The sequence below is a fragment of the Chenopodium quinoa genome, unplaced genomic scaffold (assembly GCF_001683475.1).
Source record: "Chenopodium quinoa cultivar QQ74 unplaced genomic scaffold, ASM168347v1, whole genome shotgun sequence".
In the NCBI taxonomy this organism is placed as follows: domain Eukaryota; kingdom Viridiplantae; phylum Streptophyta; class Magnoliopsida; order Caryophyllales; family Amaranthaceae; genus Chenopodium; species Chenopodium quinoa.
In genome coordinates, this window is record NW_018742823.1 from 415170 (window position 1) to 439466 (window position 24297).

A 24297-nucleotide genomic window follows, 5' to 3' on the forward strand; every position below is an offset into this window, starting at 1 on the left:
CTCCCGGACGAGCTCTTGTTTCTCTTGCTCGGCCTTGTCCGAGAGCTCTTGGGTAAGACTCTTCTCCTGGTTCACCAGGCGTTCTTTTACGTTAGCCAAAGATTTCTCCATGGCTTCGTAAGAGTGCATTTTCTGGCGAAGGGGCTTCAGCTCGGCTTTAAGTTTGGTGACGGTCCCCTCCAGCTCGTCAACCTTCTTTTGGGCCGCCTCTAGCTGAGCCCGAACAGCGGCGGTCGCCTGCGCCTGATAATAAAGAAGATCAATGGTCAGTACTTCATTTTGGGCAATTTGAAACATTGCCTTATCACAGCTGGAGGCGGCCATAGCCTTTGCGGCCTTTACCTCTTTGTTTTTCCGATCAATCGGCTTGCGAAGGCTGTTGACTCGGAGCAGGGCCTAAGTACAAAGAAATACAGGCGTCAGTTTCCAATCAAAAGAGTTAACAGGCGTCCTGGAACTCAAAAGCTCAAAAAGGTGCTAAGTATACCTCGGCTAGAATCCCTGAAATTCCATCGAGGTCAAGGGTGCCGGCACCCTTGACCGCCTCCCTGTCAGATGGAGGAACTACTTTAACCATTGACTTGGCTACCTCAACCAAGTCAAGTCCCTGGGGGCCGGCTGCATTAAGTAAAAGGATAAAACAAGTTAGACTTAATCAAGAAGGAAGCAAGGGTGAGTTTTTTACAAGTAAGGGTCCTTACATCTAGGCGGCCCCGCCTGGGTTTTTGAAGAAGTGGCCGGCTGCTTCTCAGCCGCCACTGTTTTCCTGGAAGACCCAGGAGAGCTTGCAACAGTCGTCCTCCGGGCTTTGGGGTCCGGCTGTTGCGAGGAAGAAGCCCTTGGAGTGCCAGACTGAAAACAAAAAGAGTTAGTATATGCATAATACAACTAAAAGGAGAAGAGTTTTCAAAGCTTACCAAGGGTGCCTCCTTGCTGGGGGAGTCGGCATACGACTGCTTCATTAGCGAGACCCGCAGCATGGCCGCCGCAGTCTTAGATGCTGTTATTTTACTCATGGCGTCGGCTGAAAGAAATAAACAGCAAAGTTAGTAAAAATCCCAAGTAAACAAGGCGTGAAGAAACAAAGTATTCGTCAGGCCGGCTACCTCTAGAGCACCGACTGCCGAGGCCACAGGCGGCCAAGAAGTACTCGTCATAGAGCCACTTGAAGCTCGGGACGCAATTTAGGGGTACTTGCTCTCGTACCCCTGAAGTAGAGTTCACCCTAGTCTCTACTTTGAAGAGTCCTTTGTCCAGGATCTCTTTTTTAGCCTTTGGGGGAACAGGCGGCATGCTTCGGCCGCCTGCGAGAAGAGGCGGATCCCTGTTCCACTTGTTAAAACGTTTGTTCAGCTCCGTGTCTGAACTCTCGATAATAAGGAAGGTGTTCCGCCAATCCTTCCATTTGTTTGCCTTACCTCTCGTCATGAGGTAACCCCTATGGCTTGTTAGTTGATACCAGCCGGTACCTCCCGACTTAGGGGTCCGGCTGAGATAGTTCATGTGGGCGAAAGCCTCAAAACTTGGCTCCACCCCGTTCAATTCGCACCCGGCCACATAGCCGAGTACGTTTACCCAAGAGTTGGGGGCTAACTGCCATAACCCCAGATCATACCCATCTAAAATCCGCTGAACAGCCGGATGTAATGGGAAGCGCAGTCCAGCTTTGATGGCCGCCACATAGCAGCCAAAGCAGCCATCACCATAGCTGGTACCAGCCGGCCAGACGACAGTATCTTCTGGATCCGGCACAAACAGTAAATACTCCGGGCCCATTTTGTGGTTAGCAATAAAGCTCGCCACGTTGTCTCGCATGGTTGCAATCCGGCCCCGGGGCACCCTGCAGTAGTAAGGGGCGTTTTCCTCTCTGTAAGAGGCGGACGGCTCTGCCCAATTATCCCCCTTCTCCACTGCATGAGAACTTCTCGCCTCTTGTAGGCGGCTATGCTTTTCTTCTGAGCCAGAAGAACTACTGTCAGAAGAGCTGGATTCGGACTCGTCCCCTGACGAGTCCGAAGAGGACGACTCCTCCCCTCTCCTAGAGGGGCCCGCCTCCTCTCCCTTAGAAGGAGCAGAAGGAAAATTAGACATGTCCACGGTTAGATGAGAAGGGAACACCTTGGTCCCTCTCTCAGAACTGTCAGCTTGACAGTCGCCTCGTTCTACATCTGGCGCCTGGTCAGATGTTTCGCTAAGGAGCACCCTTTGGGAGGAGCCGTCTGAGTTTGATATCATAGCAGTCTTTTTTGTTCTGGCCATCACGTTCTGCATAGACACAGATTCAGTCGGACTTTGTATAAAGGGCAAAGATGGGTCCAGAAAAGGGCAGGCGGCACTCCTAGTCCTAGATTCAGCCGTCCCCGGTGACCGGCTGATCACTAACTTAGGGCGTGTCGTGTGCTTCCATGGTGCCATTTCAAAAAATAAAAAGAAAATTAAGAGTAAGAGAACTGAGTTACCTGAACGGGTGACGGTTGATGAAGTCCTGGAAGTTCGGGTCAGTCGGCTTGTCAGAACAGGCGGTAGGCAGAAAAAGTCCGAAATGTCAGAGCAAGTTCAGGGGTCCGAATGTTCTCGCAAAAATTCTCAAATGTGAAAATGACCGAAGTCAGCACTTCCTTTTATAGGCGAAATGAGAAGGCGAAGGGTCGCTTCCGAATTCAAATTTGGGCGGGAAAATCTCTCGGCCGTCTGCAAGGTGACACCTGTAACGGGCCGTCGCCTGTCACCGTGCGACACCTGTCACAGGCGACACGTGACCAGTCGCGTGCCACCTGTGAGGGGCAAATGATTAGGGGATTTTTATCCACCAATCACCATCTGACAAGTGGACCAACCAGGTTCCGCCACGTGTCCTTCGCAAAGACCAACAGGAGCTTGCCACGTGTCAATCACAGATACGTCCTCCATGGACCACTTAAGACACGCCACGTGTCCACCCATGCCAAGTGGGACAACCGGCCATCAAGGCCCAATTCAGTCTAGAGGCCCGATCAGCCCTAGGTTTACCTTAAACCTAGAGAGTTGCACGCTTCCCAAGGCTATAAATACTCGATTAATCCTCATTAATAAAACAACAGAAGAGGACCGAATAATTAAGAGATCAAGCAGAGAAGAACAGACTTATTAACAACCGGCTAATCTCGCTAACGACGCAGATTACCAACACTAAGCACTCTCACCTAGAGAGATCTCATTACTTTACTTTCTGTATTGATTACTCCTTAATCAGGTACTAACTTGACCGTTGGAGGCGGAGCTCTCAGGAGTCTCCGTTATTTTGCAGGTACAGGCGTCCGGTTCCAGTCTCGGAATTGTAACTCTCCCGCAGGACATCAGAAAACCCCGAAACACTTATGACGATGTTTATATATCTTAAAGTACTCTCATAGGTTGATCTAGTATGTATCTAAACCAATACCTGTGTAAATGATTCATGACAATCATGTCCTTGTAGCACAAGGAAACAATGCTATAAATCAAACGAAACACTAATCTCAAGCAGTCATTAATCGTCCATGATTTAATGACCTCGATTAGGGATAATTTTCGATTATAATATTCAATATTCACTTAATAGGTGTTTCTTTATCCAAGTATGATCTTGATACCTTATTTTGAATATTCTCATAATCAAATGGAATCATTAATTAATCTTAAACCACAATTAGATAGAAAATGTAGTGATAAAATTGCATGAAATTTAAATTACTCTAAAGCTTGAATGGTTCATCTTAGTGTCTTACATTAAAATGTACTAAATTAATTAAAAAACTAAATAGGGAAATCAAAGCCAATCTCCAACGTGCCTGATTCCCATTGCCTCAACGTGCTTGTTGTGCTTCACTTGAGGCAAATGTTTAGTAAGTGGATCGACTACATTGTCGTCTGTTCCAACTTTGCAAATTATGATTTCACCCTCTGATTACCATTCTCTTATCATGTGAAATCTTCGTAAACAAGTTTGACCTTCTGATGTTCCCTTGGCTCTCTTCCTAAGCAATAACTCCATTGTTGTCATAATTGAGGGCTATGGGACCCTTGATAGAGGGTACAACATCATGTTCACCAACGAACTTAGTAATCTAAACAACCTCCTTAGCCACTTTAGCAGCTACCAAGTATTTGGCTTTAGTTGTAGAACCTGCTGTTGTGCTCTGATTGGCACTATTCAAACTAATCGCTCACCCATTCAGATAGAACACTTATCCAGATTGTAATTTGAAATCGTCTCTGTCTGTATAGAAGCTTGCGTTGGTATAACCTTCAACAACTAATTCTTCTGAGCCACCATATATTAGGAATTTATCCTTGTTCCTTTTTAGGTACTTAAAGATATTCTTAGCCGTAGTCCAATGCGCCTCTCCTGGGTTTGATTGGTATCAGCTCGTAGCACTTAAGGCTTACAATACATCTTTCGAAGTACATATCATGGCATACATGATCGTCTTAATTAGCAAAGCATATGGTATTTGATTCATCCTTTCTCGCTCATCAGGTGTCTTAGGACGCTGCTTCTTACTCAGGGTTATGCCACGTGAGATGGGTAGGTGACCTCTCTTGGCCTCCTACATGTTGAATCGTGCTAGTACCTTATCAATATAAGTAATCTGGCTCAATCCAATCATCCTTTTTGATCTATCCCTATAGATCTTTATACCCAATAGTACTAAGCCTCTCCCAAGTCTTTCATCGAAAAATAATTTCCAAGCCAGGCCTTTATAGACTCTAACATCGGAATGTTGTTTACAATGAGCAATATGTCATCGACATATAATACTAGGAAGGCGATGTCACTCCCACTGACCTTCTTGTAAACACAAGATTCATATGGATTCTTGATAAAACCAAAATTACTGATGGCTTCATCGAATCGTAGATTCCAACTTCTGCTAGCTTGCTTTAGCCCATAGATAGACTTTTTAAGCTTACAAACTTTTCCAGTATTGTTTTAGTTGACAAAACCTTCAGGCTATGTCATGTACATAGTTTATTCCAAAATCCAATTGAGGAAGGAGGTTTTCACGTCCATTTGCCATATTTCATAGTTGTAATATGCAGCAATCACTAGGAGGATCTGAACGAATTTAAGCATTGGGACCGGAGAAAAGGTTTCATCGTAATCAATACCATGAATTTGCCTGTAACCTTTTGCTACCAATCTAGCTTTGTAAATGAATACATTTCTATCTTTGTCAGTTTTCAATTTGAAAATTCACTTACATCCAATAGATGTGTAACCCTCGGGTAAGTCAACTAAGTCCCATACTTGATTTTCAAACATGGAATCCATTTTGGATCTCATGGCCTCTTTCCATTTAGCAGAGTCGGTACTCGCCATCGCTTGCTTGTAGGTTGCCGTTTTTTCTCCATCCATCACCAAGATACCTATCAGGTTGATACAATACCAAGATACCTATCAGGTTGAGACCTCGACACCTACGACCTATGCAAGGTAACAGACTGAGCATTTGCATTGTCGATTTGACTTTGCACATTTTTACCATCGTCAACAGATGTTGTTTGAGCACTTTGACCGTCAATCTGATTTTGTTGCTCGTCCTCTCGAACTTCATCGAGTTTGATTTTCCTCCCATCTGTCATTTTGGAAAGGTTCTCCTTCTCAAAAGAGGCACCATCTCGACCAACAAACACTTTGTTCTCGAATTTATTGTAGAAGTAATACCCTTTGGTTTCTTTTGGGTAGCCCACAAAGTAAACCTTGTTAGATTTAGGATGAAGTTTTTTAGAAATCAATTTCTTGACATATTTTTTTCATCCCCATATCTTTAGAATAGACGACCTACAAGGTTTCTTTGTCCATAGCTTGTATGGAGTCTTTTCTACAGCTTTTGATGGAGCACGGTTCAGTGTTAGTGGTGTAGTTAGAAGTGCGTGTCCCCAGAAAGAGATAGGAAGATCACTAAGACCCATTGTTGATCGTACCATGTCCAACATGGTTTGATTTCTCCTTTTGGATACTCCATTCCACTAAGGAGCTCCTGGAGGTGTTAATTCAAAATGTATACCTTTATCTTTCAGATGATCATCAAATTCTTGGCTTAAGTATTCACTACCTCAATCCGATCGAAGGGCTTTTATTTTCTTGCCAAGCTGATTTTCAACTTCACTCTGAAATTCTTTAAACTTTTTAAACGATTCATATTTATGCGACATAAGGTAGACATAGCCATATCTACTATAGTCATCTGTGAAGGTGATAAAATATCAGTGTCCGTTTCTTGTGGTGGAGCTCATTTGTCCACTTACATCGGTGTGTATCAGGCCCAACAAGTCACCTGCCCTTTCTCCAAACTTGGAGAATGGCTGCTTAATCATCTTGCCTAATAAACATCCTTTGCAATTCTCAAACGATTGCAAATCGAATGAGTCAAGAACACCTTCATGTACAAGTTTCTTGATGAATTTAATGTTAATGTGGCCAAGACGAAAATGCCACAAGTACGTTTGATTTGACTCCATAGTCGTAGATTTCTTGGTGGTATTATTCACATTATAAACTTGTTTGTCTAAAGAAAGCATATAAAGACCATATTCATAATGTGCAATACCATATAAAACATTATCGAGATAAAAACGAACATTCATTGTCCTTTACCCGAAACTTAAAACCTTTGGCGTCCAACGCCGAAATTGAAATAATGTTTTTGGTAATGTTGGGAACATAAAAATAGTTTTAAAGTTCCAAAACTATCCCCAAAGGCAAAGACAAAATCAGAGTTCCTACGGATACGACTGCAATTCTGGCTGCATTGCCAACCCGGATTTCAACCTCTCCCTTCCCTAGCTTGTTAATGTTCTTTAGTCCCTGAGGATTGGAACAAAGGTGTGAGCCACATTTGGTATCTAATACCCATGATGTTGAGCTAGCGAACTTTAAGTCTATAACGAATATACCTGATCTAGAAGTAACGGTTCCGTTCTTCTTATCTTCCTTGAATTTGAGGCAATATCTCTTCCAATGTTTCTTCTTCTTGCAATGGAAGCATTCAGAATTAGATTTAGAAGATTCTACCTTCTTCTCCTTGTTATCCTTGGTAGCCTTACGCTTTGGCGGAAAGGTCTTCTTCTTACCCTTCCTCTTAAAGCCTTTCTTCTTCTTGCCTGAGAATTTAAAAGGCTTTCCCTTTTTTATCATGAGCATATCATGCTTCCCCTCATCCTTGAGCGTTTGCTCGACTTCCTTCAACATACCATGAAGCTCGGTGAGGGTTTTCTCCATGCTATGCATGTTTATAGTTCATCTTGAACTGATCATAGCCTTTGTGCAGCGAGTGGAGAATGATGTCAATTGCCATCTCGATTGAATACCCCGCGTCAAGCCTTCCCATGGTTTCAAATAATCTTATCATATTGAGTACATGTGGGCTGACAGACTCTCCTTTCTTGAGCTTTCTCTCAAGCATATGCCTATGAGTTTCAAACTTGTTAGTTCAGGCCTGCTCTTGGAACATGTTCTGCAGCTCAGAAATGATCTCAAAAGCTGTCTCCTTCTCAAAGAAATTCTTTTGAAGCTCGGGAGACATTGTGGCCACATTAATGCATTTGACATCCCGATTGGCAATGTGCCATTGGTTTAGGGCAGCCTGAGTAACCTCCTCATTCGAAGTTTCGGGCATTTCCTCATCAAGGATATATTCCTTTTGCTCTTACATGAGAACTATACGCAAGTTCCTTTGTCAATCAAGAAAATTTAGCCGACTCAACTTCTCCTTGTTGAGAATTCAGCGTAACGAGAATTGGTTGTTTGAGTTATTTGCAGACATCGTTCTTGTAGAAAAATAATTGTGTCTCCCCAAAAACAAAACCCAGTGATGAATACCTTTCACGTCATTGATTATCGAACGAAGTGAAAGTGTGAAAAGTCTTGTGATGCGGCTGTTTTAATAAAAATACTTTTCTATTTATTGAAAATGTTCAGTCCAATTTGATTTGGTCCAATAATGTGGTTGGATTGCGTTTGAAAAGAGCTTTCCAATGATATATTATAAGCCCAATTCCGACGAATAATAAGGAAGTTATGGCTAAAATACTAAACTAGGCCCAAATTGGATTTTACGTACGACTCAATGATCATGTGGGGGGTTCAAAGGTTAAATCCCAACCCTAAACTAATAAGGATTTATTATAAGATTCTATAAGTTTTTAAAATATTTTAATTATCCTTTTTAAAAAAGATAAGATTAAAGAGATTGAAATTGGATAAAACTTTCCTTTTTTAAGTCCTAATTTTATTCGAAATGAAAGATGTTCAAAGATGATAAGATATTATTTTCGTGCCTAATTATTTTTATCCGAATCTTATATGGTTGGATTAATATTGATATTTTCTTTCAAATGATATATTATAATATTAATTCCAATATATAACGAAAAATATATGAAACAAATACGAAAGTCTATTCAAAATTGACACCGTCCCACTATTTCGGCCATATCTTTTATTCTACAAAATATTAAAGATTTTAATATGATTTTAATTATATTGGAAAGTCAACATAAAGAGCTTTCCAACGACATATTATATGCCTTATTTAGACTTTTGGATCAAAAGTTATGATAAAAACAAAATTTGTAAAAACTGCTGACAGTCGAGTTTTATTTCGATTCGAATTCGGATTCTCTTCTATTCCTTCGACCCTCTTTTTTCCTTATAACTAGAGGGCCTATCACCCCGGACTTTTCAAGTATCAATAAGCTTGATCATCAACAATCATCTTTCTCTTCTCTTTCTCAAGCTAGAAGCTTATTCTTTCTGCCTCTTTCTAAGTCTTCTCTTATCAAATAAAAATAAAGCATTCACGAGTTATAGACACACCTAGCCAAGTTCAAAGTTGCCTTTGACCTAGATGTGAAAGGTTGATAATTTCTGAGGGTTTGGTCCCAAATCTCTATTTCAATTATTTAAATTAATTGTTTGATTTAATATTTTCCTTGAAGTTACTAACATGTGTATTTTGTTATTAGAAAGAGATACAAGGCAACAAAGTAAGTTATTTTTATTGCTATATTTCTATAGAAATCATGTTTAGATTATTTTAAACGAAAATTTCACCAAATGCCCCGAGTTATTTTTTTATTCACCAAATATCCATAAAAAATTTTAAATTCACCAAATACTCCCGAGTTTAAGAAAAATGTCACCAAATGCCCTTAATGACTAACAACGGTTAACACCGTTAGTCATTAATGACTAATATGCCAAGTGGAAGCCTCTAATTTGTTGTTATAATATTAGTTAATTAATTATTAAAAAATACTTTAAAAATTGAAAAAAAATAAAAAAAATTAATTTTTTTTAAAAAAAAACCCCACCACCAGCCACCACCTCCAGATCCCACCCTCCCCACTGCGCCGAGGGTCCATAATCGCCGGTGAGGCCAACCCCCCACCCTCTCCCTACCCCCAGCCCCTTCTCCTCCGTTTCCCCTCCCCTTAAACCCTTCCCCCACCTCGAAAACCCCCCCTCCTTCACGGCCGGTGCCCAAACCCCCTCCGCGGCGCCGACAAACCAATTTTTCCCCACCCTTGCCATCCCCACCCCCTTTCCCCCCTAAACCACCACCTAAAAAAACCGAAAACCCCCCAAATCGAAACCCTAGATTTTGATTTGGGGTTTTTTCGATTTGGGGGGTTTCTAGTTTTTAGGGTGGTGGTTTAGGGGGGAAAGGGGGTGGGGATGGCGGGGGGTGGGGCGAAAGTGGTTTACTGGCGCCGGGGAGGGTGTTTAGGCGCCGGCCGTGAAGGATGGGGGGTTTTTCGAGGTAGGGGAAGGGTTTAAGGTGAGGGGAAAACGCAGGGAGAAGGGAATGGGGTAGGGGAGGGGGTGTCGGAGGGTGGGGGGTTGCCCTCGCCAGCGAAAATGGACCACCGGCGCAGGGGGAGGGGTGGTGGCTGGTGGTGGGCCGTTGGGGGTGGTGAGGTTTTTTTTTAAAAAAAAAAATTAATTTTTGTAATGTTTTTTTTTTAAATTTTAAATTTTTTTTAATAATTAATTAACTAATATTACAACAACTAATTAGAGGCTGCCGCATGGCATATTAGTCTTTAATGACTAACGGTGTTAACCGCCATTAGTCATTAAGGGCATTTGGTGACATTTTTCTTAAACTCAGGAGTATTTGGTGAATTTGAAAGTTTTGATGGGTATTTGGTGAATAAAAAAATAACTCAGGGGCATTTGGTGAAATTTCCGTATTTTAAATCCTAGTATCATATTAGGATGTTATTTATTGCTTTCTAGTATCATGTTTAGGTTGCTTCCTATTTTCTTCTATCTTGTTAGTATCATGCTTAGGGTCTTGCTATTATCATACTTTGAGATTATTATTTTGATGATGATGATTGTTGTATTATGATTCATTATTATTATGTTGCTTTATATTATTACTGTTGTTGCTTGAGCACGTCCTCTCTTGCAGGATTAAAGGGAATTTGTATTTGAAATCACGCTTAATAAGATAATTAATAATCTTTTATAGGCTAATGTGATTATAATTCAAGTGATCGCCTATAATGGATTTGTTTGTGCATTAATATTCAGCCAAAATAGATTAAGCAGGTTTAGGATTAATATATTGATTGTATGTTAGTGAAAAAGCGCACATGAATATGAGAAGAATAAAGTAGGGGAAATTCTCAATGGTAACCCCCAATTTGTGTAACACTGAAATGGTGACCTCCTTGTTTTTTGTTTCATAAAATAACCCTACTTATAAAATTAATCCTAGTTATAACATTAATCATCATATTAGAGTTAATATGATTAACTATGGTTAACAAACAGACTAAAAGACAGAAGTACCCTTTTTTTTATTTCAACCAACAACATACAATTCCCTCCATCCCCTCTTTAATTCCTTTCATCTTCTGCCCTCGATAACCATAAGCAGTCCCATCAAAACATCGAGACACAAAAAACCCCAGAAGTGTTTAATTCATCCCATTAAAATTCGACGGTTGAAGGCCATTAAATTATGAGAAATTGAATGTGAGAACTCCGAAAGGGAAAAGGAAAAATTGTGGGTAGTTGTTAGTGGTGAAATTGCTTGCGAAATAGGTGCTGTGGGTGTGAGGGCTTGGCGAAAGACTCAATTTTTATGCAACTTTGAAACTTTAATACGATCAGGTATGGTTATTTAGCTTTAATCTTGATTTCTCTCTTTTTTTTATTTATGCGTATTATGTACCCTGTTATTTCAGCCTGAATTTTGCTATTTATGTACTCTGGGTATTGCGATGTTTCTTGGTTTGACTATGATTGTGGTTGTTGATGTTGCTGATAATTTGAAATGCTTCTAAAATTGATTTTGTTTTTTTTTTTTTTTTTTTGGGGAAAAACACAGAATGAGTGATGCTGTGGTTTTAAGGTTTCAATATAGGGGGGATGATGTTGATTTGGTTGTTGAGGACATTGACAAAGTGAACTTAATTGACTTAGTAATTGAGTATTGGGATAAGGCTACAGAAAGTAGTAAACCCCAACCTAAACATCCTAGTTTTCAATATGTTTACAAAATGAAGCATGTGGTATTGAATAATGATAGGGATTTGATGAAAATGTTCAGTAACTTACCAGGAAAAGAGTTTATTTACATATGGGTTGGTGATGCAGTAGAACCTAGTCAGTTAATAAAGACTGCTAGAACTTTGAGAGACTCTAAACTAGCTAGTGAGGGGAACCAGAATGTGGGAGATATGGGCCACATAGTTGCTGACAGTAGTGTTGTGCCACCTAGAAGAAGTTTGATAGGGCAGGAGGGAAGTTTCAAGAAACCTGTAGTTGTTGAATAAACAATTATGGCTAAGAAACTCACATCTAGAAGAAGAGAAACCCACATTCAAGTTAATAACCTAGTGAATGAGGATGATGACCCATATAGTCCACATAATGAAATCACATTTGCTGATATTCTCAGGGATAGGGAAGAGAGTGATGGTAGGGAAAAGATTGATGAGGGGGCAGGTAGAGGGAGTGGTAGGGGGAGAGGTAGGGGAAGAGGGAGAGGAAAAGGGAGGGGAAGAGGTGAGCGATATTTGGATTTGCAGGATCCAGATTTGGTGGCTATGTACAACAAGCAAATTGAAGAGTTTAAGGTAGAAAGTTCAGCAAGAAAAAATCAAAAGGGAAAGGCACCTATGGTAGTTGAGCAACTAGTACTGCAACCTGTACAAATACTGAGAAGAAGCCCTAAAAAGAGGGCTCAAACCCATGGTGAGCTAACCAAAACAATAAGAGTTGATAACCAAAGTGTCATGGTCCCACCTATGTCAGAAGTGCATATGATCAGAGGTGGGAATTTCGAAGATAAGGGGGGTCTTCAAGGTCTTTTTACACAGCTGCATCCATAGGTAGAAGAGTTCCTAGGACCACAGCAAAGAGAAAGGGTCTTGTGATTGGTCCAGCTCTGATTCACAGACTAATCTTTCAATCCAGAACACTGTTAGTTTGGGAGAAGGTTATACCTTGAATGTAGACAGTGAAGATGATGTTGAGGAGAATGCTGATTTGGGTGGCAATGATGGTTTTGATGATGATGATAGCATTGATGATGGAGATGATGATGACTTTGATGAAATGGAAGTAGAAGATGATGGTGCTATAAATGATGAGTTTGATCCATGGGAAGGCCCGATTTGGGAAAATGAAAAAGAGGCTGAGGACTATTTTGCTAGGCTTTATAACAATGGGGAGATTTACAATGATGAAGAATTTGGGAAAATAGTCATCAAACCTTGGCAGATTTTTATAGACAAGAAACATTTAAGGGATGTGGTGTAGACTATTGTATCCAAAGTGGATTTTTTGTGGTTCTGGATAAAGGAAGTAACTTTAGGTGGACTATGAGGTGTTCTTCTAATATTTGTGAGTGGAGGTTGCATGCTTCCAGATGGGGTATCTTGGGCTATTAAGAGCATAAAAAGTATGGAGCACACTTGTTCTGGGTTGGAGGTAAGGAATCCAATGGTTACAACCAAATGGGCAGCTAGGGTATTAATGGAGGATATCAGAGAACATAATGATATTCCAGCAAAGTCACTTAATCAGTTGTTGTGGCAAAGGTATGGTGTGCAAATGTCAGCATGTTCATTACATAGGATGAGAAGCATGGCTCTATGATAGGCGTGTCGCACACCTAGCAAAAATAACCTAACTAACCACTACTATGTAGACTGGCAAGTAAGGGTCGAATCCCAAGAGACTATGGTTCACCAATAACTATTTAGACTCAAGTAATTACTAAGCAGAATTCAACAATGATCGATTAACTAAAGAACTAATGTATGGAAAATTCGAAAATAAACTAAAGAATATGAAGAAATTAAATAATTAAAACATCCAAGATCAAGTATCACCACAATTACGAATGATGCGATTATATTTCTACCCCTAACATACAATTCCAATTGAACGGGGAAAAGTAAACCTTAATCAATACCAAGGACCTCTCTCGAGTATCAATGGCTTCCCTAACATACAATCAAGCCTATTCTCATGGTATCATGCATATTAGAGACATTAAACACATTACTCTCACTTCCCAATCATCAACCCAACTATTCTCATGTTGAAAATCAAACCCTAAATTGATCTACTCAAATCCGTTTAAATCCAACTCTCGTTGTGATAGAAACAATGGAATAATCACAATACTAAGATTACGTCTAACCTAGTATTGACATAATCACAATCAAATTAGCATAGCAATTGTAAAAGTCATTAGAGAATTTAAAGTTTTAATTCATGCATCAATCATAATTGGGCTACCCTAGATCTTGGAATAGAAAATCTACTCACACATATTGAAAGAAACAATAACAATCATAAATATGGAAAACATAATTGAAAAGCAATTATAATTGAAAGAGAATGAAGTAGAAGTGAATACCAAGGATTCTTCAATTGAAAGGAATTAAATTGTTGAAGAACAATGCTCAAATCTAATGGAAAGAATTAAAATTGCTTCAAAGTAATAAACTAGAACTCTAGAGAGAGAAAGAGGACTAAAGGAAAAAAAAAACTTCTTTCTAATGAAGATTACAAGGGGTATTTATACCCTTAATGACCTAAAAATAAGAAAATAATAATACAGAGTGTCGCATAACTGTGCCCGGTCCAACCGGGCAAGCACCTCCTGATCGGGCGGTGAGAGTACGGAGTTGCTTTCCTTCGTAGCACTTCTTCCACCACATGCCCGGTCCAACCGGGCGGACCTTGCCCGATCGGGCGCGTGGGGCGGTCTTCATAAATTGCTTGCTACCTTCGAAAATACCAAAAATCATCTAACTCCTATGTGCCCGGTCCAACCGGGCGGACCATGCCCGATCGGGCACGTAGAGGCTGCAGCAAATAGTTTGTATTTAACTCATCTTAAATAAGTCATAACTTCATATCCGGAGCCCGTTTGAGGCGTGTAATATATCGTTGGAAAGGTCTTCAAGTCTACTTTCCAATGCAATTTGAATCACTCCATTATAATTTGTATATCAAAAGTTATGAGCATAAAAGTGAACAGGTGTCATATTTGTCAAGTATTTCATCAACGTTTTGCTTCATTTTCACTCAAGTTCGTCTTGAACACATGTTTTGATATTCTTAAGCAATATGTTTTCATACTCCATGATTATTATACTCAATATTAGCCAACCATACTCCATTTGCATATAAATCACCTGAAATTCATCAAAACACACAAACGAAGAGTAGTAGAGCATAACTTAAGCAAATAATGCAAATTTGCACTAAAGATCTCTAATTTTGTAATCAAATGAGCTTAGATACCCACCTAAAACATGTGCAAAATAGGACCTATCACTCTAAGAGAGATACATGGAGGTCATGACACCTCATACAATCATCTACCAGCTTACTGTGAGATGGTCAGAGCAACAAACCCAGGATTTAACTACTTTCTGTGCATGGACTCCAATTGATCATGTTGACAGGCCACTGCAATTTATCAGCATATTTATCTCATTCAAAGGCTGCATTGGTGGACTTGTTAATGGTTGTATGAGCTTTATATGTGTGGATAGGGCACACTTGAAAGGAAATTATGGGGGAGTTTTTTATCAGCAGTTGCACTTAATGCAAATAATGAGTTATTCCCTTTTGCATGGGCAATTGTGTCTACAGAGGATACAGACAACTGGAAATTTTTTGTGTGGCACTTAAAGAATCTGTTGAAGGATAGTGGAAGAGGTGATCAATGGTGCATTATTTCTGATAGATAGAAGGTATAATTCCCTTCACTTAATGTTTTTTTTTATGTTTTCGCTTTGCTTTGAACCTAATACTTTGCTTTAAACTATTTCATAGGGTATAGAAGCAGCTCTGAAAGAGTTGTGTCCCAAAGTTGGAAGGAGGTATTGTTGTATGCATTTGGTAAAAAATTAGAAAAAGGTCTTTCCTGGGCCACTAATGTTCAGTTCGTTTTGGAAAGCTTGTGATGCATATTCTGATTTCACTTTCAGAAAAGCCATGGAGCAACAACAAAAAGGCAACCCTGCTGCATTGATATGGCTTTCAAAGGCTGGGGAACAGTCCACCTGGACTAAACATAAGTTTAATGAGGAAATCAAGTGTGATGTTAACAAAAGTAATTTTGTTGAAAGTTTAATGCAACTCTAGGAATTGATAGAGCAAGACCTGTACTGACTTTGTTAGAAGGTAACTTTGTAAACATTCATCACATATACACTTGCAAATGCTTCAGTTGTGACTTATTTATACTGCAATTGTCTTATTTTAGGTATAAGGAGAGCAATAATGGTGAGAGTGTGCAATAGGAAACAAAAGGCAGCAAATTGGAATGACAATGACATATGTCCTAACATTTTGAAGAGGCTGCAAGAAATGACACAAGAATCTTGGGCATGTAAGGAATACCCTAGTGATGATGGATATGAGATCCAAGATGGTAAGTCCATCCTCACTGTAAGTCTTAGTGAACAAAGATGTCTGGGTGGTGTGTGGCAAATCTCTAGAATAGGGAAATAAGGGTTTAAAGAGGGAGAATAGGGAAGGAGAGAGGATTCGATGTTTTATAACAGGTGGTAAGTCCCTTTGGAGGGAAAAACTTAACCATAGTTAATCATATTATATCTAATATGATGATTAATGTTATAACTATGATTAATTTTATAAGTAGGGTCATTTTATGAAAAAAGGAGGTCACCATTTCAGTGTTACACAAATTGGGGGTTACCATAGAGAATTTCCCATAAAGTAGAGGCCTGTTTTTAGGGCAAGTTCAATCTCTTTTAGGTTGGATTTGTAGCTTCATCCCCGAATATCCGGTCATGGTTCCAGACCACTATGGAGTTAGCATTCTCATGGATCGTGAAGGGGTATAACTTTCACCCTGTGAACGGTTTACAAGTTCCTAAAACTTGTTTGCGACTCTTTTGCTTTAGCTTCCTTCCCTTTGGACGCCACCATACTTAAGTGTATGATCACAGTGGGGCTCAAGTGTGGGATGCTTGAAATATTCCCTACATCACTACAATTGAAAGAATTTAAAATGAAAAACCATTCATAATACTTAAATAAGATTGAAATCATGCATTTTTAATCAAATTTATTTAAACGTCTTATTCACACATTAAATTGTCCCCATTTGGTGAGAATAATTTGATTCCAAGATCCAAAGAAACAATGAGTAGTTAAGCATGCTTTAGCTTGTCTTAACACTCAATATTCTAAGGTACACAACTCTTTGCTAATGGCTCCAAGCCACTCTTGGTAGGATAAATCGTTGCATCTAATTCTCTCTCAACATCTTATCCACTTTGCCACGACATGTTAGGACTCCATCACTCATATCGTTGAGTATAACCAAAACCAACTTGCATACCCGGTATGCCTTACGTATCATAGGGAGTAATAGTGATGCCTCACTTTGGCGTAGCCCATCACTACTCTCAATAGGTCGATAAATGTTGTTTTGGAATGGAAGTTTTACTCAATATTTTATGGACTTAGGGTTTCTGTGTTGGTTGATTTAAGTGAACTTAATTAATCATCGCAACATTTGAAATCCTAAACATGCATCTAACATATAATTCACATATATATAATCATGAATACATATATATATCGAAAATATAAACAATGATGCATTTGGGAACTAGCATGACCCTTTGAGTCTTCAAGTCTTCATGGGACGTCTTTTGCAACTTCATGGCTTCGTCCTCCAAGAACCTCCGTCTTCAAGCCACAACAAAAATTATGCAAACACTAGTATCTACGATTAGAACTATTTTAAATATTAAGGTACAAAAATACTCAACGGTTTGCAAACAGTACTTAGATTTACAAAAATACGTCACGGAACGCAGTCTATATTTTCTATACTAATAGGGCCCCACTAGTTGTCATTTTTATAAAACCCGTAGGAGAATAAACATTCCATTCATCCATTCACTATTTGTTAATGGCCCATGCATTTTACAACTAAAAACAAGTAACAATGCACAAACACGCGTAAACTAGTATCTAATTTAGGTCATTAATCCAATTAACACGCCTAATTAAAACTAGTCAAAGTTGTTTAACCCATTATGTAATTTAGCGCTATTAAAAATGAAACTTCCACTAAATTCCGCATCCATCTTAATTAATCCAATTAATTAAGTCGGTAAAATATTTTTGCCAATGCCGCTCAAAACCGAGGCCTAGCCTCAAAATTTAATTAAAATAATTAAAACCAAAATAATTAAGTTAATTAGAATAATAAAAAACGGCAAAATAAGAAAACACGTAGCCAACTGTACGCAAGTGGCTCGCACACCTAGACAAGATAAGGCGCACCATTGCTAGCCAAGGGGGCCTAGCACCCCTAGGGGAATGCGGCTTGGTGCGTGCTCCCGCACCACCCCACATAACACTAGCTAGGCCGAGCCTAGTAGCGTTTGCTGCGGGTTGCAAGGTGCAAGGCAACACGCACAAGGCTGCTTGCCCCTTCGCAACGCACCAAAATGCACACACACACACACATCCCATACACTCTCTGCAACACGCATGCACGCTCAGCCAAGGCCACGCACAAGCTGCACTCACAGCTAGCAACTTGTTGCTTCTGCGGTGCACTGGCTACGGCTTGCTGGCTAGCTGGGTGTGCCATGTTGCTAGCAGACAATAGCCACACTAGGAGTGTGTGGCGCTCACCAAGCACACCAACCCTCTTGGCAGCCACATGTGAGTTGCTAGGCAGCCCGACTTGCCGAGAGTGTTGGTCCTTGGTTTGCGTGCCACACTCTCGGGTTTTAACTCGAAATTTTGTGTGACTCAATTATTAATTCCAAATTGATTTTTAGAATTAATTTAATGAGAAAAAATGAAAAATTATTACAAGTCCAACTTAAATAAAAAAATCGTCAAAATGCACAAAACCGAAATTATTCCCAAGTACCATTCTTTAATAAAATTTGTTCAACTTGGTGCAATAAAATAAACAAGGGCAATTACTGACTATTAATTTAATTAATTTAAATTAATAATGAGATTTTGACAAAATAAAGGTGAGTTGGAATTATGAACGCAAATATTCAAATAAAGATTCCAACTTTAACTTGTGAATCCTTGAAAAATTATATCTTCCAATATGAAGATAAATGAAATTTCTATCACTAGATTCAAATTTTATGATTCAAATCAACTTAACACATGATTCAATCAAAAGTTCAACCAAAATTCATGTGAGTTGCTAGGTAGCCCGACTTGCCGAGGGTGTTGGTCCTTGGTTTGCGTGCCACACTCTCGGGTTTTAACTCAAAATTTTGCGTGACTCAATTATTAATTCCAAATCGATTTTTAGAATTAATTTAATGAGAAAAAATGAAAAATTATTACAAGTCCAACTTAAATAAAAAAAAATCATCAAAATGCACAAAACCGAAATTATTCCCAAGTACCATTCTTTAATAAAATTTGTTCAACTTGGTGCAATAAAATAAACAAGGGCAATTACTGACTATTAATTTAATTAATTTAAATTAATAATGAGATTTTGACAAAATAAAGGTGAGTTGGAATTATGAACGCAAATATTCAAATAAAGATTCCAACTTTAACTTGTTAATCCTTGAAAAATTATATCTTCCAATATGAAGATAAATGAAATTTCTATCACTAGATTCAAATTTTATGATTCAAATCAACTTAACACATGATTAAATCAAAAGTTCAACCAAAATTCAAGGATATTAGCAACTCAAAGTTCCAACCACTTAAAACAATTAAAGACTAGATCTTTAGTACTTAGAAGCCTCAAAGAATAAATTTTCACACTAAATGCAATGTATTTGCAATTATATAAAAATTTTAACCAATCTTTCAAGCACTAATTACTACCAAGTAACCATGATTATAGAAGTTCAAAAATGTAGAAACATGAAGGAAAGAACCATATACATAATCACCATAAATATGCCATTAAGATTCAAGGTTAGAAAGACATAGTCCTAGGTCTTTTAATATTTCTGGTCAGATTTTGGCCTAAAACATAGTCCTAAAAGAGTGAAAATATTTCTAGAATGCCTTTTCCACAAAAAATTAACTATTACGGACGAAAATATGGGTTTAGGGCGAAAAACAGCTTTAAAACGGGATTAAAATAAATAAAACCAAGCTACTAATCTAATTAGCAACATAAAACCAGAAAAATAAAGCCATGAAAACATCTTGAAAATTATGATTATAAAAATAAATGAGCAAGTCTTTAATACCGCTGTTGGGTTTTGTTGAGTCCGACTCATCGCGGAAAATAAAACCCGAGCCAAGATCACACTCACAATTAACATAATCAAAAGACATAATTAACAAGAATTAAGGAAAGACGAAAATACCTTTGAAGCGTTCTTTGCTCGTTCATCGAGCTCTTACTTGAGAAAGCTTATGTCTCGCAATGGGCGAAAACCTCCTACGGTATCCACCCGCAACACGACCTTGACTAGGTCTATTACTTGGAGGTTATCCAAGTCCGACAAAACTACTCGAGTAATTATGAGTTTAAAGCTTTTCTCAATGGAGATGCCTTTTCTAACTCTTACTCAAGTGAGTTTTCCCATACCCCAAGTTGGGTATTTATAGGGAAACTCATGAGTGAAATCTTCTCTCCCATCAATGTGGGAGAGTTGGTAAAATTATTATTCTAAACCGGCCCTTTGCACCACTTGCCCCAATCAACTACTACAAAATTAAGTCAATATAGCAACAACTAAAATTTGTTGTTATTCACAAAGATTATGTTGCTAACTTTAGTTAGCAACGAGTTGGAAACCAAAATTTGTTGTTGCTAAGCCATGGGATTTTGTTTACTAGTTGCAAAATAATTTTGTTGCAATATTGCATGCATTTTAATATAATTTCCATGATGATTGTTTTTCTTGGTGCATTTGTTGCCAATTTTGGCAACACATTACCATTGGCTGTTACTAAAAGTAGTAACAAATTATTAATGTTGGTTCTTAAAAATAGCAACAAATTATTCATGTTGATTTATAAAAATAGCAACAAATTATTCATGTTGGTTCCTAATATAAAATAGCAACAAATCATTAATATTGGTTGTTATCAACACTACAAGACATAAACCTGATCTTTATTAGCTATTCGGTTCAACCCGATCTGTTTACCAATTGGAAACCTCACTTGGGTCAACTCACAAGGCTTTGCATGTAAGGCTCTTTGAATTTCCAGTCTCAAGAATCGTAGTTGGTAGGAGTCAAATTTGTCACCTAAAAGTCACATAGTGAAACTCTTACCAACTATACAAAATACTATTTGTTTACTTCTATGCACAAAATTGATAATAAGTAAACATAAGATTAGAGAAAGAATTGAAAAATTTGTCTCTAAATTAGGGAGAAATAAAATATCCGTCTCTAACTTAGAGACGGAATTGAAATCCGTCTCTAACTTAGAGACGGAATTGAAATCCGTCTCTATTTGATGTTTTTATAGTAAAAAATCATAAGAAGAGCATCTCTAATGGCAACAAATATAAAAGTTTCCCACATATCGATTGATAACAAACTGCAACACAACTTGTTTCTAATGGCAATAAACTAGAATTTGATGTCATTATAGAAACAAAAAATAAGAAGAGTATCTCCAACGGCAACAAATAAAAAATATGTTATCATCTAACAACAATAGTTTAGACGACTTGTTTCTAATGGCAACAATTTACAAATTCATTGTCTTTTTTTTTGTTTCTAAATCAATACAAATAAAATATCAATTTTCATAGTTTGTTGATATATGGCCACAAAACAAAAATATGATTCCATCTAGTAACAACTAGTAAAACAAATTGTTTTAAACAACAATAAATCAAAAACACGTAGCCATTTGTTGTTAAAAAGTATAGCATAAAATGTCGCTTTTAATTAGGCAATGAAAAAATTATTTTTGTTTCTATTTACCAAGGTTTTAAAAATTAGATGCCAAAAAGCTTCTATTATATAACTGCACCAAGTAGCATCCCAAGCCGTGGCACGCAAGCTGCCTTGTTGCGCTTGGTACTTGCGGCTGGGCGTGCTGCCTTGGCCTAACAACAGCCACGCTTGCGCGCCAGCCCAAAAAGCTTGCTTGATGCTGGGCGTGGCGCGCCATGCCGCAACTCTCACACGCTGGCCCTGCGCACCAGCACGCATTTGCTGGTAGCTGTGCTAGCACGGAAGCACGTTGCTAGCTAGTTAGAACTGCTAGCTTCATGCTACTGCTGCTTGCGCATACTAGCTATGCTTACTAGCCATGTGCCAGCAATAGTGCTAGCAATGGTGCGCTAGTATGCACCAGCCGACCTTGGCTCGACTTGGTGCGCATGCTAGCCACCTTGGTTATACCAAATGCCCCTAGCACCCGGTTTGCTCGGGGCATTCTGATGCTAGGGGTATTTTGGTAAATTGTTGATTAATTAGTAATATTACCGTATCGTCTTTTATTAATTCAACTTGACTGGCGACGCTCGGTTTTGACGCTCCAAGCTTTAATTCCAACGTCTAAATAGTAATTACTTGATCGACCCATTAATTCCTTCCGAATTAATTCTTCGTGTCGGATCGTTATTTTCTTTGGTGTGACCTGACAGGGTAAAATCGTATCCCCTAATTAAAAGTATTACTTAAGTCCTCTAACTAATGCAGATAGGGAAGTAGGGTCGAATCCACAGGGAAACAAGTCTTTCTACTCCTAATTAATTATTATAATCTTAATTATCAAGGTAACCAATATTGTTGTAATTAACGACTATAATACGAAGAATAAGATCGGAGGAAATAAAGTAAGGAGAAATTAAATATTAAAAGACCTAGGGCATAGGTTCACTAATAAACAATAATCCAGGGAAAATCATAATAAACAATCGTCAAGCATTGATCAATTAGATTATCAAGGGCTTTCACTACGTATTATAATCACAGAGTTAATTTACCGGTATTAAATCTCATCTGTCGAATCTCGACTTAACCATTTATAAATTAGTCCGCCTATTATTACTAAGCCTAAACATCAATTATCATCTGTCGAATCTCGAATTAATATTGCAAAACTCATACAATTAAATCTAGCCAAACCTAATTGCACATTGAATCAATCAATAGGAAATTAACCAAGCATTGATAATCAACAATCACAAATTTACCCCTTCATATTATTTATTAGATCCCCATAAACCCTAGAAATAAAACTACTCAAGCATCAACATATCTAAACTAATTAAATAAATAAAGCAAGACATAATCAAAGAATTAAATAAAATAACTGAAATTAGAAGAGAAGAAATTGTTACCAAAAGAAAATATCCTAAGTAGAGAGAGAAAATCGAAAAGAGAAGGTAAACAAAAATTAAGTACATACTCGTACTTAAACACTCCTAAAACAAAAACTAAAACAAAACTAATCAGCTACTTAGAAAAACACGCGCTCGATTGGGCGAAGGGCCGCCCGATCGGGCTCGCCTTTTTACTATGCCCCTTGCTAGTATGTCGCGCCCGATTGAGCCTACGCTCACCTGATCGGGCACGGCTTCTCCCTTGAGGCTGCATTGCGCGCGCTCGCCCGATCGGGTGTATGCTTTCCCGATCGAGCCCGGCTTCTTCTTCGAGGCTTGGATTTCGATTGGGCTCGATTCCTGGACCCAATCCGGATTTCCTCATCGGGTCTTGATTACTTGATCCAATAGCCCCGATATCACATACCGAGCCCTTAATCACCGGCTCTCACCGATCCTGGGCTTCAAGTATGGTCGTGTCTTTCTAGCTTCCGTAGTTGATCCATGAAAACCCGGGAAAATGCTCTAAAAGTGCAATCTCCTATAAAACTCAATCAAAACTACGAAAACACTAGAAAACACAAATTAGTAATAAAAGTGGCCCTAAAGAGCCAAAAACACTACTAATTATGACCACGGGACGGGGGTAAAACACTATATAAATTGGACATATCATGACCCGAAGAGTTCAGTCAGGATTAAGCTTTAATATTAATTATACATTAATATTACTGATCGGAAGCGGCCTCCATCTAGGCATTCCGATCACTTGGCCTCACTGAATAATTAGCTTTCTAATAATATCGAACCCTCTACCGAAATAATACACTTGTTCGAAGGACACTATCCCTATCAATTGATTGTTCATCTGCAATTTTTCCTTCTTTATAGGATGTATGTAAGTTTATTTATTGCTTTTTTGATTCAATATAATTTTTTTTATTGAATAATTTTGTGTGTTTTTTTATCCCTTCTTTACGGTTGATTGTGACTATATTCCTTGTTTAAGTTTATTTACTAGAAAAAATTGAACATTTACTTGAAAAATTATGAACATTTATTAGAAAAAATGAACATTTAGTAATTGAATATTGCAATATATCAAAATGAACATTTAGTAATTGAATATTGCAATATATCAAAATGAACATTTATAATATAAGAATAAAATAAAGAGACTATAAAACTGAAAAAATAAATTGTACATTTAATGTTTTATAACTAAACAGTTCAGTTGTAAAAAATAAACATACAATTTCATAGTATCTTTAATGTTATTGTTTAACATCTATGCAATAAAAGTGCACATGTTATTTTGTACACCTTTGTGTAAATAAATGTTCATTTAGTAATTGAACATTGCAACATATAAAAATAAACATTTATTATATAAGATAAAATGATCTATACCCAGTTAATTTCCCAGATAAACAAAAACTTGTTTATCTGGGGGGGTATAATCGTTTATTCAAGTACCAGTGGAGGGGTACATGCGTTT

General features: G+C 38.3%; 1 long non-coding RNA gene across 1 annotated transcript; it reads left to right on the top strand.

Moving 5' to 3' along the window:
* Window positions 1-10861: 10861 nt before the first annotated feature.
* LOC110726027 lies at window positions 10862-16286 on the top strand. Its single transcript, XR_002512289.1, has 5 exons — window positions 10862-11149; window positions 15158-15258; window positions 15341-15387; window positions 15496-15691; window positions 15774-16286. It is a non-coding gene; the product is annotated as an uncharacterized LOC110726027 (long non-coding RNA).
* The last annotated feature ends 8011 nt before the right edge of the window (window positions 16287-24297 follow it).